Here is a 13,391-nt window from a genome sequence, read left to right as displayed (position 1 = left end):
TAATATTAACTGATAATAAATCAACGATCAGGATTTTACCACATCATTCGGTATACAAATTTAGTGTACATCCGTCAATAACTGTCGGCATTGCTCATAAACGAAATGATTCAAGGTCAATATCATTTGCACCCCACGGAAAGAAATTACAAGTCAACGCCTATCTCTATGATACCTTGTCCACAAATTCATGGTACTTTAGAATCAGAAATTTTTATAACTTGAGTCTTGCATGGGCCAAAAAAAGGTCTTAAGCCTTTATAGGCCTAGACACTAAGGCTCTGTTTGGTACAATATTGAGAAGTTAACACAAAATTTGTGTTTGGTATATCTATTTTCAAAATATAATTCTAAATTATTGAATTTCTTTTAAATTCTCTAAATTTATTAATTTAACTAAACAACCCCCAAAAAAAATTTAAAAATTGACAAAAACACCCCAACAACCCAAATTTATCAAATTTCGGCCACCACTGTCGAAAGCTACCTGGAATCTGGTGTGATTCAGCCGGTAGTGCGCCGATCTAGCCTTTTTCAATCAGATCTTTAGTCGCAGATAGTTGTCAATGACCAGATCTTTAGCCGTAGACAGTCGTCAACGACGGCCAAGATATGGTCTTCGTTGACCATCAACGATGACCGTATCTTTGGCCGTCGTTGATGACCAAATGCGGCCAGATCTAGCCATCAATGGCTAGATCTGGCCTTTTCCAACCAAATCCACAGTGGATTTGGCCGAAAAATGTCATATTGGCACACGACCAGCTAGATCCAGCCAGTCATGCGCCGATATGGCGACTCTGGCCACCCTCCGGCGGTGGTGGCTGGTTGTCTGTATTTAATGAGTGGGTTAGGGGTGTTTTTGTTAACTTTGAATATTTTATTATAGGAGTGTTTAGTAAATAAATAAACATAGAGGATATTTTTGTTAATTTTCAAAATTCTACATCGTAATACCCACTCAATTTAACTTTTTTCAAAATATTATTCTAAAAACTATCCAAGAATGAACCAAACGGAACCTAAAACATCTATCACATGGCCCAATACCATGACTCAATTCCGGTTGAGCCTACTTTAAAGATCCATGTCATGAGCCAACCCATCACACCGACCAAGCTTCTCATGAGTTGGATTACCCATATTGGGCCTCACCATTAGCCCACGTAGGCTCAAGCCCATTAGCCCATGGCAACTCCAAAGGGTCCCACTTAAATCCTAAATCATCTCCTTCCTATTTCATCAATATCCCAAATTCTCCCAAGAATTCCACCTTCATCCAAATTCATCCAAGATCTGAAATCTTATATGAATTAGGACTCTTACTCCTTGTAAATCAGGATTTTCCTATTTACTAGAACTCCGCAATTATGAACTGAGTGTTCTATTAAGATTCAAAGATCCTGTGTTCACTATATAAACAGAGATCTGACCTATCATTAGCATCCATTATTCAATACCACCTACTAGCTCCTAAAGTTCTTGCTCTTAAGAACTAGCACCTTCGCCATGGCTCTAATCTCCGATCAGACTCTGATAATCTTTCTTCCCCTTAGCCCTCACTAAATAACCTCTTTCAACGGTAACTTTTCCTCTCCTTTGCCCTCACTAAATAGCTTTTTTCAGTCTCGTTGACTTGAGCGTCAAAGTATCTACAGCAAACACCATACCGATGTTTTACGTAAGCTTCACGCTTGTTTCTTTGAGACAGATACCATACCAGTGTTTTACGTAAGCTTCACACTTTTTTTTTTTTTTTTTTTTTGTGCAAGTTCATCAGATCATAAGTGGCCTCAATCTCACAGGATCAGTCTGTTCTATAACCATATATTTTGACCGTCTAGAAGTTTCATCGCAAGCATTGACACCTATAGAATGGCAAAATTAAAAAATATCATATGGCTCAGTTTAAAGACACCCCAGTCATTTATGAGAGCACTCGCATTGTTTCTTACACAGACAGCTTAACTCATCCTCTTTTGGGAGGGAATACTCGGGCAAAGTGAACATCTCCCAAACCTCAGGTACACAGTGTAATTACAAATCCCTTTTGTAGTTTGTAAAATAATCCATAAAATAATTGATTTTGGTGATTAAGGTCTTCGCTAAGAAAGACAAATCGATAAAATTATTAATTTATTAGGTCTTTGAATATCCAATAATTCCAGTTTTGATAGCAAGCAAAATGGTGAACTTAAAAAGTATCATATTGTTCAAGGGTCATCATATTTTTCATAATGTATTTTGTTTTTATTTTTTCCTTCAATGTTGCCTCTTGAGAATAGAAAATGCAACTTATACAAATATATAATTACATTCTCTAGTATGCCAACTCATATTAGCGGTTTGATATGAGTTGGTTTTGCTTCCTTGTCGAGGTTTCTAATTCGTCCATCCTGGAATTGGCGCTTTTCAAGAGATTGCATGACGCTTTTCTCATAATTACACCTAAAATCTTTGCTTTGGTTCCACTTGGACATGAATATATGTACCTGCAGATTTTGTGACAAGAATTAAATATCAATTTGTAAGAAGATACTAATATGGAAAATTGAAGAGTGTAATTTTATGCAATCAAATCTATTAATATTGGACAAACCTCTCGGATAGACAATTCCTTAAGGGCTTTCACATCTGGCTTTCTTGCAAGTTCTCTGGCATTCTTCAAGACTGAAGCATGTCTGTGGTAATCGGATCTCTAAATTTATGAAGCAGCAAATATAATATTAGAAAAGATATAGTTGGATACAATAACCGATCTATTATAAGAAATTAGCTGGTACCGAGCCATGTTCGATCCATTGAGTAGAACTTAAAGTTTGCACTTGTTAATTTTAAGCTTTCAGATTAAGAAATTATTTATTATAATAATATGGAAGACAAGTTGATCAATTGTGCTTGAATGAGATCTTAAATATATAAGTAATATGTTATGAGGTTAATCACAAGGAAATTATGTTTAAAGAACGATGAAGTCATTTTTCTTTACATTTTGCTGTTATGCATCTTCTTTTCTCCATATTTGTATATGCTCCCAGTTAATTTCTTCTATTGCCATAAGTTAACTCGTCTATTATTTCACGTGAAATGTATTAAACATAATTTAAGTTCCAAATACCTCCCAGAGGATAGGCTCTAGAGTCTAGACTATAGCTTCAGATGTCATTTATATTACTGCCAATTAACACATTGATTTTAGGCCTTTTATTATATAAAAATATAGAAAGGAATCAAATCGGTCTAATATAATATGCCATGAAAGATTGGTTTTGTAGATGTTAAATTTTTGATATAGTTATGAATGTATGATGATCGGAAGTGCTCGAGTCAGTTTACGTGTACCTTAATTAAACTCTCAGAATCCTATAATTGTTGATCGAATAAGAGTCCTAATGGATACCTGTGTCTAAGTCAGCTTGCATGTATCTCAACTAAACTTTTGAAATTGTCGACCGGGTAAAAATCCCAATAAGCACTTCTACCAGTGTTTGGGGGAACTTGAACTTTGAAGTTGTTGATGCATGATTTTGACACCAACTAAACGCACGTGAGAAATGCTGAGCTGACTTAGAAGACACACGTGTATGGGGGTATTGAACTGAATAATAGATAGAGAACAATGTTTAAAGTGGTTCAGATGCTTAAGTAAGCGAATCCTACGTCCACTGGTATTGTATTAATATATGAGACCAGGTTGCGTTCAGTGAGCTGACTTACGAGAGATTACAAGAGAGAGAGAGAGAGAGTATATATGCTATTCTAGGGAGAAATTAGCTAATCCCACAAACGGGAGAAAAACCCTTTATTTTTAGTAGGATGAGTTAAGGTAATGATTATTGAATCTGTGAGTGGGTCAGATTGCTGTGCAAATCCTTCCTTGCGTCCCGTTGTTCACCTGCTCAAGTGATTTACTTGACGTGTGCAGGGATTGGACACGTGGATCGTCTCCAGCCTTTCAGTCTGGCGCACACCCACTGCACTGGTAGGAGCATGCCACTTGCGTCAGCGTGCGACGTGGCTGCGTCTGAATGGCTACAAGACTTACCTAAGCTCTGACCGCTTACGCTGACAGGGCTCTACGTCAACTCTACTTTTTCACGCATAACAGAAGTCCCTTAGTTTTTAAGGTTTGAGAATTGAACCTTGGAAACTACATATTATGCCTTGATTTGATGCTTGAAGAGATACTGGTCGATCCGACCTGGTTGCAAAGAGGTTGAGGAAACATTTCCATGCAGGCGACCTGAAATGACTTACTTTAAGAGTTAGCGACCTATTCTTAGACCATATTCAGTGCCATAACGATGACTCTGGTCTTTATCCGAGGTTCACGACCTGATTGTACTTAGTGAAAATTTTGCCGAAGGCAAGGGATCACGTCGCTTCGCAACTGATATACGTCGGGGTTGAAGGGTCACGTCGCCTCGCGACTGACATAAGACGATCCAAGAATCACGTCGCTTTGTGACTGACATAAGACGAAGAGTGTTTTATATAACGACCTCTTCAGATGTTATCCGTTGCACTTTCGTAGCTGATACATTTAATGAAATACCTTTTGCTTTGATAGACGTGTCCTGTGCGCAATAAGTGCCAGCCATGCGCATTAAATGGGAGCCATGCTGAAACGATATTCCCTATCAGAGCATTAAATGCAGATGTGGGTGCATTTAATATGGAGAAGGGAAACCTGCAGTCGCTTGAGCGTTTCAACAGAAAAGAATGACGATTTGGTTTCTCGAAGCGTGACGGTCACTCTTCTTTGCTGATCTATGACACGTGGTTGCGATCAACGGTGAGATGCGTTTTCTGCCCAAACGTCGTTTGACTTCGAGAAACCAAAACGCCACTTCTTTCACTATAAAACCTCAGGTTCACTTCAGGTAATGCCACAATACTCACCTTCTTAGAGAGAGCAAGAAACTTTCGTGAGCCTTGGTTCTTTGCCTTTCAGACTAATGCGCGCTTGACATTCAGAACATGAGGATTAATCTTCTCACTTCAAGAGGTAAGGATGGTCCCCCTACCACTTTTATTATTATTATTATTTTCTTGCTTTTGATAGTTGCCATGCGATGACAGTCTACCGGCAGTTGATCGGAGATGAAATATTCTCCTTGGGTTTGGGGCATTGAGGGTGGCTCTAAAACATTCTTTTAGGGTTTTTCTAGGGTTTAAAGCTTTTACTTTTTCCTCCACGTCATCGTACGAAACAGTATATGAGGACTGAGTGATTCCATGCATGCCACTTTTCTTTTCAGACTGCAGAAGAATGGACTCTCCAACGACCAGAACAGATGAGGGAACCAGCTCGCCGGTGCATGATGCTGCTACGGGTCCTGCTCAAGAGATTCTATCGATGATTACTGCCGAGGAGATCCAGAAGGTGGTAGACCAATATGCTCTCAGCATGGAGGTCTTCCATCATAGGTCATACACAGCTCGGAACCCGCCAGAAGGGATAGCTGCGATCTCCGAGAACATCTTTAAGAGTGGGGGGTTGATCCCTTTCCACCCTTTTGTCAGGTAGGTCCACGATCACTTCGGGATTGCACCGCTACAGCTCACGCCAAATGCATATATGATAGTTGTGGCTATGTATATCGCATGCGGCGAAAACGGATTAGGCGAGCTAATCGCGCTAGAGCTCGGTTGCTCGTACATTTTGAAGATTAAGGATATATAAGGACTCATTCTATCTCTCGAAACGACCTACCATAGAAGCGGGAATACATAGTTACCCCAGCAATGTAGGGGTGTACGAGACGAAGTTCTTTTTCTTTTGATATGATGGCATTTGCCACTTTTAGGAGCCGAGTAGGTTCTCTTTTCTTTTGAGGTCGCGAATTTCCTTTTTGATCTTCGCTAATGAGCTCTTTGTTTCTTCGTAGCTAACAAGACGACCAGGTTATCCAGACAGGATCACTACCTTCGATTTTCTGCCCAAAGAGAGTTGCGACGCAAGACTGCTTGTGACAACCGTAAATTTATGGAAGTACGGTTTCTTCAACTCTGAAACGACCCTGGAGAGCACACCGAGTAAGCTTCTTAACCTTAGCCTGTCTTTTGATTCTTCATGCAGCGAACTATTTTGCTAACGATGTTTGCATGCAGCGACCATGCCTCCCAAGGTGCCCAGATCGCTGCGACCAAGACAATTTTCCTTCCCTTGGTTCAGTGTCACGGGACCAACTGGAGCGGCTCCTAGCGGTCCTCCCGTCGAAGGGCCATGATAATGCTCTCCGGCCTAACCTGCGGGCGCTCCACAGCCTTTGGCTGGTCGCCCAAAGCAGAAGACAATGGCTCAGAAGTCCAAGAAGCGAAAGCAACTTCGGGTCGAAGAGTCGGAGTCGAAGTCCGAGATTGAGGATTTGGGGTCCGAGATTGAGGGTTTGGGCGTCCAACCCGAGAAGTCGCAGCCTTACCAAGCGTTCCGCTCGGGAGGGCCATCCAAGGGTGCGACCGACATCTCCATTGCCCTAGAGGGTCCGCAGACGAGGCAAAGGGAGGTCGTAGGTCCCGAGAGGGGGTCGGACAAGGAGACCGAGGAGGAGACTCTACCTGCTGTAGGAATGGGCACGCCCGTGCTAGACTCGATGGGCCAACTTCCAGAGTATCTACAGCCGGTGGTTTTCACTCTACTGGAGTGCGGGCTTGCGGAGGCGTTCGAACGGTTCGTGGCCTCCAATCCCATGGACCGGATGTCCCCGTCCTTCCAGCACCTAAACTAGGCAAACGAGCTGTCCTCGACGAGCACTTATATTTTCTTTTTTAGTAGGAAGGAAACTGACTCTTTATTCTCTTCGTTACGCAGGCTCTGCTCTTTATGCATTTGTCCCTATAGAAAATCCAGCTGGGGGCTGTTGAGGGACTGGTCGAACTAAAGGAAGAGAATGTGCGGCTTACGCGAGAATTAGAGGTCGCACGAGCAGAGAGAGATTCATCCTCTGTTCAGGCGAACCAGTACTTGTCCGAAAGGAATACTGCTCTTTGCACGGTGGACTTTCAGAAGGCCGAGCTGGAGAAACGCGGAGAGGAGGTGAATGAGCTCTAGAGGACAGTGGCCAAACTCACTAGGGATGCTAGCGAGAAAGATCAGGAGCTACAAACGAACTCCAAGCGGGCTTCACCAGTAGAGCGGGAAAGAGCTGAGCTATGGGAGACCACCAAAAAGTAACTGTGGGCGCTTGAAGCCGAGCTCCAATTTACTTAAGGTCGCTTCACCTCGCTAACTGCGGAGATGCAATAGCAGGAGTTGAAGCTTGAGAATAGGGCTACAGAATGCACGATTCAGTCCATCTTCGCCCTTGGGTCGAAGAACGCAATGATCGATCTGTCCGACCTCCCCTATGAGTATCGGGATGCCCTTGCCTCCATGGCGCGGGTCAAAGATGAGGAAACAGCTCGGGGACCTTACCCGAAAGAGGAGCATCCGGAGTATGTCCCCAAGGAGCCTGCACCCGAGCAGGTGATCGGCGACCAACTTAAAGATGTTGAGGTCGCCCCTCCGGGACCTGGGGACGAGGACCAGTGATCCGCTTTTGTAGTCTTTTTCCTGCTTGCTTATGTATTTTCCCTTTTTTGTTAATAGATAAAGACATAGCTTTCTTAATCTTTTATGAATACTTACAATTTTTGTACCCTATATATGGTACACATGAGATCGCATTATAATTGTTTACAATAACATTGATGCAAGTCTATGCAAACAGAATTATACACATGAAAAAATGGTTACAAAGGAACTTGTCTTATTTACAAGGGTTAGGAAAAGTAAAATCTTTACAAGGAAAAATTGAGTTCGGAATTATTGATAATATGGTCGGAGATGTTCAGCATTCCAAGCTCGCGGTACTTTGGAATCATTCAACCTTTTGAGATTGTAAGTCTCCGGTCTTATCACTTTAGCGATGTGGTATGGGCCCTCCCAGTTCGGTCCCAAAACTCCTGTACTCGGTTCTCTAGTATTGAGAAGGACTTCCTTCAAAACGAGGTCCCCGACTTGGAAGTCTCTTCTTCTGACCTTAGAGTCGAAGAACATTTTCGCGCGTTGTTGATAGGCTACTATTCTTAGCTGAGCGCGCATAAGTGCCTCGTTGTCTGCCTCGTTGTTTGTCTCGTTGTATAGGTCTCTCTGAAGTGAACCGGTCCCTACCTCTACAGGGATCATCGCTTCGCAGCCATATGCTAGCGAAAAAGGGGTTTCTGAGGTAGAGGTTCTCGGAGTTGTCATATATGCCCACAAAACTTCAGGAAGGTCGTCAGCCTAATTTCCCTTGGCTGCACCAAGTTTGGCCTTCAGAGTGTGCTTGATGGTTTTGTTGACAGCTTCAACTTGACCATTTGCTTGCGGTCTTGCGACTGAGACAAATTTCTTATGGATACCCAACTCGTCGCAAAACTACTTGAACTTCTTGTTATCGAACTGCTTCCCGTTATCAGAGATAAGGGTATGAGAAATCCCATAGCGGCACACAATATTTTTAAAGACGAAGTCCTTGAGCTTTTTTGTGGTGATCGCGGCCAATGGCTCTGCTTTGACCCACTTGGTGAAGTAGTCTACCGCGACCACTGCATACTTGACTCCCCATTTACTAACTGGCATGGGTTCGATGAGATCGATACCCCACATGGAGAATGGCCAGGGACTGGACATGTTTATCAGCTAATGAGAAGGAGCTTGCGGTATGTTCGCGAACCGTTGGCACTTGTCACACGTTTTAACAAAGTTGTATGTGTCTTCTTGAATCAGGGGCCAGTAATACCCTTGACGAACAACCTTGTTGGCGAGGGATCATGCGACCGTGTGATTACCACAGATTCCTTCATGTATCTCCCTCATGATATAGTCTGCTTCTTCATCGGTTACACATAGGAGAAGAGGGTCGCTAAACCCTCGCTTGTACAGTTGATCTCCTATGAGTGTGTAACAATCAGCTCTTGTTCACAAGGTTCTTGCCTCGACCTTGTCGTTGGGCAAGATCCCATCTCGGAGATACTGAATGATAGGGGTCATCCAAAAGACTGACTCGATCACATTCACGGCCTGTTCGGGTGAACTGATACTGGGGGCCTCTATGAATCGAACAGGGATGCTCTCTGGCGCATCCGAGTCCAGTGATGAGGCTATCTTTGTCAAGGCATCCACGGCAGAATTGCTGTCCCTAGGGATCTGCGTGATTGTGAAGTGCTTAAAAGGCTCGAGTGCGGCCTTAGCTTTCTTCAAATAGTCGATCATGTTTTCTTCCTTGGCCTGATATTCCCCCAAAATCTGGTTGACAATCAGCATGGAGTCGCTATGGATGCTGATCGTGGTTGATCCCATTTCTCTTGCCAACCGCAATCCAACGAGCAAAGCTTCATACTCGACCTCATTGTTGGTCGCTTTGAACTCGAAACGGAGAATGCCATGAATGCGAGTCCCTTCGAGACTTAGGAGAAGAAGGCCTACCCTGGCCATTTTCCTGTTCGATGACCTATCGACATAAAGGCTCCAGGTCGATAGGTTCTAAACAGTTTCCTGGATGGCATCGTTGGCCTGTTGCTCGGATTACTTCATCAGATGATATGAGAATTCTGAGATGAAATTGGTAACAGCATGCCCTTTGATGGTTGTTTTCGACCTATATTGCAAATCGAATTGACTTAGTTCCATGGCCCACTTGAGCGATTTACCCGATGCCTCTGGCTTCTGGAGGACTTATTGAGCGGGTAACTGGTCATTACATGGATTGTGTAGGCGTGGAAGTAAGGTCGCAACTTTCTGGAGGCGATCAGCAGGGCATAAGCCAATCGCTCCATTTTTGGATACCGCATCTTAGTATCCAGCAGACGCTTACTTACATAATAAACTGGCCATTGAACCCTGTTCTCTTCCCGAACTAAAGCTACATTGACTGCGTACTGAGAGACGGACAGATACAAGAAGAGAATTTCCTGCGGGAGAGGCTTGGACAAAAGAGGTGGTTTTCTGAGGTGCTCTTTAATGCTCTGAAATGCCTGTTTGCACTCGGGAGTCCACTCAAACTTCTTATTGGCCCTGAGTATGTTGAAGAATGGCAAGCATCGATCCGTTGCCCTCGATATGAAGCGACTGAGTGTCGCTATTCGCCCATTGAGGCTCTAAACTTGTTTTCGGTTGGTCGGGCTTTTCATGTCGAGGAGAGCTTGGATTTTCTCGGAGTTGATCTTTATTCCCCTCTGGTTAACCATGCACCCCAGAAACTTTCTTGAGGAGACTTCGAAAGAACATTTAAAGGGGTTGAGCTTCATTCTGTACTTCCAGAGGATGTCGAACATCTCAGCGAGATGCGCTATGTGATTTAAAGTGACATGTGACTTGACTAACATGTCATCAACATAGACTTTCATCGACTTCCCAATCTGCTCGAAAAACATTCGGTTAACCAGCCGTTGGTAAGTTGCTCCAGCATTTTTCAGGCCGAAGGGTATAACCGTATAGCAATACAGCCCTCGATCTGTAACAAATGAGGTATGCTCTTCGTCCGGCGCATACATTAGAATTTGATTGTATCTCGAGTATGCGTCCATAAAACTCAACAGCTCATGCCCAGAGGTGGCATCAACGAGCTGGTCGAGCCTTGGCAGGGGAAAGCTCTCTTTTGGGCAGGCTTTGTTGAGGTCGGTGAAGTCAACGCAGGTCCTCTATTTGCCATTGGGATTTTTTACTAGAACCGGACTGGCAACCCAGCTCGGGTAGAGCACTTCCTGGATGGATCCATTACGAAGGAGATTATCTACCTCATCTTTTAAGGTAGCATATTGTTTTGGATCCATCGTTTTTCTCTTCTGGCGGACCGGCCTTACTTCACTATCGATGTTTAGGGCATGGCAAATGACATTCGGTCTAATCCCGACCATGTCGGCATGCGTCCATGCGAACACATCGATATTTTTACTATGAGGAAGCTGGTTAGGTCAACAGCGAGCTAGAGGTTGAGGTTGAGATTGCTTCCAATCCTCAACACTCGGCTCGGCTCGGCTCGTTCTGATCGATTGACACTTCAGATAAATCCTCAACTGACCCACTGGAAGGGCATTCCTAAATACGAGGATCCATGTTATCCTCGGTTGGGCCAGGTTGTGGTTCGATCCAACTGATCGTCATTGCTTGTTCGGGAATGCCATGCAGGATGCCTTTCCCTTTACACGCCATTTGCACTACCCTTACATAGCAGTCGCGAGATGCGTACTAAGATCTGCTTACTTTCCCTATCCTCGTCGGGCTGGGAAACTTTATCTTGAAATGGTAGATCGAAGTGACTGCCTTGAAGTTTCTTAGTAGAGGTCGCCCTAGGATGCCATTGAAAGCGAAGGGGCAGTCCACTACCAAGAATTCAATGATCTTGGTAACCTTGTCAAAGTCACCCAGCGTGACTGGAAGCGAGATCGTTCCCTTGGGGATCATGTGATCCCCTGTAAAACCATATAGGGGGATAAAGGCGGGCTTCAAGTTGGCCTCATCCAATTTCATTCTTTTGAAAGCTCACTGGAACAGGATATTCACAGCGCTTCCGTTATCCACCAACATTCTGTAGACGTCGCAGCGCCCTATTTGGGGAGTGATGACGAGAGCGTCGTTATAAGAATGATGCGAGGATGATGCAATCGGACTGCGTCTTTTTCAGAGAAGATGATTTCCTTCTTTCTGTGAACCTTTGATGGTTGCTGCGTCGTGTTCATCACACGGATAAGGTCGTGATGGGCCGCGCGAGCATATCTTTCTTGGGCACCTCGCGAATTCCCTCCGAGGTGTGGTCTCCCAAAGATTATCCCCATGCTACAGATACCCTTACGATCACGACGCTTCTTACGCGGTTCCTCTTGATTTTTCTCCCTTACGAGAGCAGAGTCATCAACATACTCTTTGAAATGTCGCTGCTTGATAAGGTCTTCGATTGCCTGCTTGAGAGCTCGACACTCATCGGTGTGATGCCCATTGTCCCAATGATAACGACAATATACTTTTTACTGTTTCTGGCTGAAGGGGGATTTTTCATGGGCTTAGGTTCTCCGAGCAGGCCGACCTCTTCTGACTTGTTAAGAATGGCCGAGACAGATGCATTCAAAGGGGTATATTGACTCCTGTCGCGATCGCGACAAGGAATTGAAGCGTAAGACTTCTTGGGCTCAAACCATGGTTTCTTTCCTTTCCGCTGATCGTTATTAACCCATTTGCGATCAGCCCTCCTATTTTCCCCCCGACCAGGTGTACTACCTGAAGTGTCAGGGTTGTGGCGGTGGAGCGCCGCTGCAGAGTTCTCAATACGGAGGTATTTCTTCGTAAGACTGTAGAAGCGGGTGAGGGAAACATCGTTCTCTGATTACAGCTCTTTCCATAGATCTGTCTGTGGACGAACTCCCGCGAGGATGAGAGTCTGAACGGACTCTTCGGGAGTGTGAGCTACTTTATGGAACTCCCTATGGAATTTGTCAATGTAAGATTGGAGGGATTCATCCCTCTCTTGCCTTATGTTGTTGAGGTAGCTCAAAGGCATTGAGAACTTCCTGTTCGCTTGGAAGTGTCTCAGGAATGTCAAGCTTATCTGATTCCACGAGCTGATCGATCCTGCCAAGAGCGACCTGAACCATCGCTTAGCACGAGATGTCAGAGTGATTGCCAAGCAATGACATTTTACCAAGTCAAAGACTTGGTGGAGTTCCATCAGGTCGTTGAATTCGTATAAATGATCCTACGGATCAGAATTCCCATCGAATGCCTGCATGTTGGGCATCCTGAATCTCGATAGGAAAGGGGCGGCCAATACTGCCGGAGAAAAGGGAGACGCCTCTATGATCTGCCCTTGCTCATTTCGTTGAGCCTTTAACTAATCTAGGGCTCGCTGCAATTCCTCAATCTGAGGTAGCGGGGCCATCTGGGGATTGTTTTCCCCAACGCGGGTTCGACACTCATGGTTGCGGTTGAGGAAAGATCGTAGGTCGGATTCCTCCTCGCCTCGGTCGGTAGTCCCGACTGCTCTTGACACACATTGGTTAGAGTCGTGTGATGGCGCTGAATGGTCCGGGGAACCTTCTCGACCTTTGCGGTGATGCGAACCAGCCCGCGGACATTGGGAACTTCCCGCGCGACGACGATCGAAGTCGTCATTCTGGCTATAATGGGAATCTCCCTACCTTGCACTTTTGTGGGAGTGTCGCGCGACGTGGCATGAGACAGGTTGGGCAGTGACATGTCATCAAGTCTTTGCTCCACAGGTATTCTACCCGCGGTGCAGTCGGTGTTCGCTAGTCCCTCGGAGCCTCTAGGCCCGTTGCTCGCCACCTGCTTTCCGTTCCTTTGACGTGCTACAGTGCGTGTGGCACAGGCTATTGCCCTTTTCTGCGCTTTCATACAACCTGCATGCGTTTTT

The sequence above is a fragment of the Pistacia vera genome, unplaced genomic scaffold, assembly GCF_008641045.1.
Source record: "Pistacia vera cultivar Batoury unplaced genomic scaffold, PisVer_v2 Contig343, whole genome shotgun sequence".
In the NCBI taxonomy this organism is placed as follows: domain Eukaryota; kingdom Viridiplantae; phylum Streptophyta; class Magnoliopsida; order Sapindales; family Anacardiaceae; genus Pistacia; species Pistacia vera.
Note: the sequence above shows the minus strand (reverse complement) of the source record.